We start from the raw sequence: 2,170 nt of genomic DNA on the forward strand, positions 1-2,170 counted from the left end.
TTTATGAATGTTATGAAATAATTTAAATCTATCTGTGACAATTATAAGAAAATAGTGTAAATTTGTATCCGTATAAAACTAGGTAAATTTTATGAATGTTAAGAAGTAATTTAAATATATCCCAGACCATTATAGGGCAATAATGAAAATTTGCATCTAACTATAACTTAATTTTCTAAGTACCTAATCTAATTATAATATTTATATCTAATTATTTGTATAAAACTATACGAATTTTATGAATGTTACGAAATAATTTAAATATATCTCTGACAATTACAGGAAATAGTGCAAATTTGTATGTAACTATATAACTAACTAATCTAACTATAATATTTGTATCTAACAATTTGTATAAAACTATACGAATTTCATGAACGTTATGAAATAACTTTGATTTTGAGTTAATTATAATTATTAAATGAATATTCTTAATGAATTAAAAGTACAGTGATACTTTAATATACCTGATAATTACTGTATTATTTGTTATGTATTACCAAGAAATATACATATATATATATGTATTAAGTGTTACAATGCTTGAACGGCAACGCAGAAATTTAAGTTTCTAAACTACCATTGCGAGTAACTATAATAAATGGAATAAAATTTGTAAAAAAATCATTAAGAACCTATGAAGGCGGGATGCTGTTAAAAGAGCAATTCAAGAGTAAGTATGGTTGACGATAACGTAATTGGTAGTGGCTCGATTAGCAAAGCCTTCTTTCAGTCTAATAAGTCTACTTGGCCTACTTATTGTTAATGTCTTGTGTCCGCGAGTGGCAAGTGTCGTGTAAGCCTGGTACCGATCTGATTCTTCCGGAAAACCACGACGATATTACATTCTCTCTGACAATGGTTTCATCTGGTAATTTCAATTTCGAAACGAAGTATCTCGCACGGCGAATTTTCCAACCAGCCAGTCGTACGGAACGAAACAAATGAAATCCGTCCTTACACCGACGTGCATTGACCTCCGATGCTGATTCAGTATCGATTGTAACTCTTTGCCTAACTGTAACGTGAATCATGGCAAGGGAAGAATAAAACAGACCGCTTTCATGCGATAAACAACGGTGAACAGAGTAATCAGTGGACGATAATTGGGAAGAAAAGTGGGACGCGAACGTCACGCCTAGTGATCTCGACCACTACTGTTCGAGTATTTAATTATTCACAGACGAGCTTATTTATTCAAATGAAATTCCTCTTAGATGCGTAAGCGCCATTCCATCGAAAGTTGAATGAAATGAATTTCATCGCAGCGCTTCATCCGTGCCGCTTTCACGACCTGCCTTACATACAGCACTTTTTATTGCCCCGAGTCACTGCCCCATCGCGAATGTAACAAATAATCTATTCTCTTTCTCGCCTAATTATAGCGCCATACCGTTCCTCGCGAATAGGAACACCGCGAGGAACGAAAATAATTGCAATTAAAATTTCCAATTTAACAAAGAAGCGTAGAAGTTGTGACAGGAGGAAGAGAAAGTAGCAGTTACCTACGATAAAAGACAGGGTGCGCGATTAAATTTAATTCCCTCGGAAATTCGTCGTTGAAGAATTCCCAAATTAACCGTGTCGTACTCGCTACAAGAGAATTTCAATTTCGCTGCGAGATTACCGTATTCTTCAAAGCCGGCGTTTAAACTTCACGCCCTGTTTAGGCGCATTAACTCGAGCAGAGCACTCTCGAAAAACCTGGAAAGAGAGAGTACGACGGACAATGATGATATCGTTCACTTTTCCCCGATCTTCCGAGTTCCTTGTCCTCTTCGTTCAATCCCGTGCGAGCCTGACCCTATCGATGTTTCATAAACACTTCGACACAATCGATCCTTCGCTGAAACTTACGACCGTTGTCTTCTCATTACGTTCTTCGAACCGAAACCGCGCGAAGGCAAATGGAAAATAACGCCGTTTAAGATCGACTGGACGAAGCCGTTCGAATTTTCCTTCGTCAGTGGAGCGAAAATTTCATATTCTCCCGATCCTCTGACTCTCGAAACTGCGAAACTATTCGATCTCGGAATTCGATGGCGATGGCGTCGTACGATCGATCTCTGGATTTCGATGGATTCTCTCGCGAGTCGGGGGATTCGCTCATGAATCACTGGCACTGTATCACCGATTAAAATATAAGTGAACCGTGACAAGAGCGACGAAT

General features: G+C 37.6%; 1 protein-coding gene across 2 annotated transcripts in view; it reads right to left on the bottom strand.

Annotated features, from left to right (window-relative positions):
• Positions 1–2,137, bottom strand: part of LOC108546293 (multiple inositol polyphosphate phosphatase 1) — a 6,962-nt gene extending 4,825 nt beyond the window's left edge. The window contains exon 1 of one of the 2 annotated variants that reach the window (XM_017898306.1): positions 1,628–2,137. The gene's annotated coding sequence lies outside the window, so the exon portion shown is untranslated. The other variant, XM_017898312.1, reaches the window with a different exon arrangement.
• Between the last annotated feature and the right edge of the window lie 33 nt (positions 2,138–2,170).

This window comes from Eufriesea mexicana, unplaced genomic scaffold, assembly GCF_001483705.2.
Source record: "Eufriesea mexicana isolate 0111107269 unplaced genomic scaffold, ASM148370v2 scaffold4744748174, whole genome shotgun sequence".
In the NCBI taxonomy this organism is placed as follows: domain Eukaryota; kingdom Metazoa; phylum Arthropoda; class Insecta; order Hymenoptera; family Apidae; genus Eufriesea; species Eufriesea mexicana.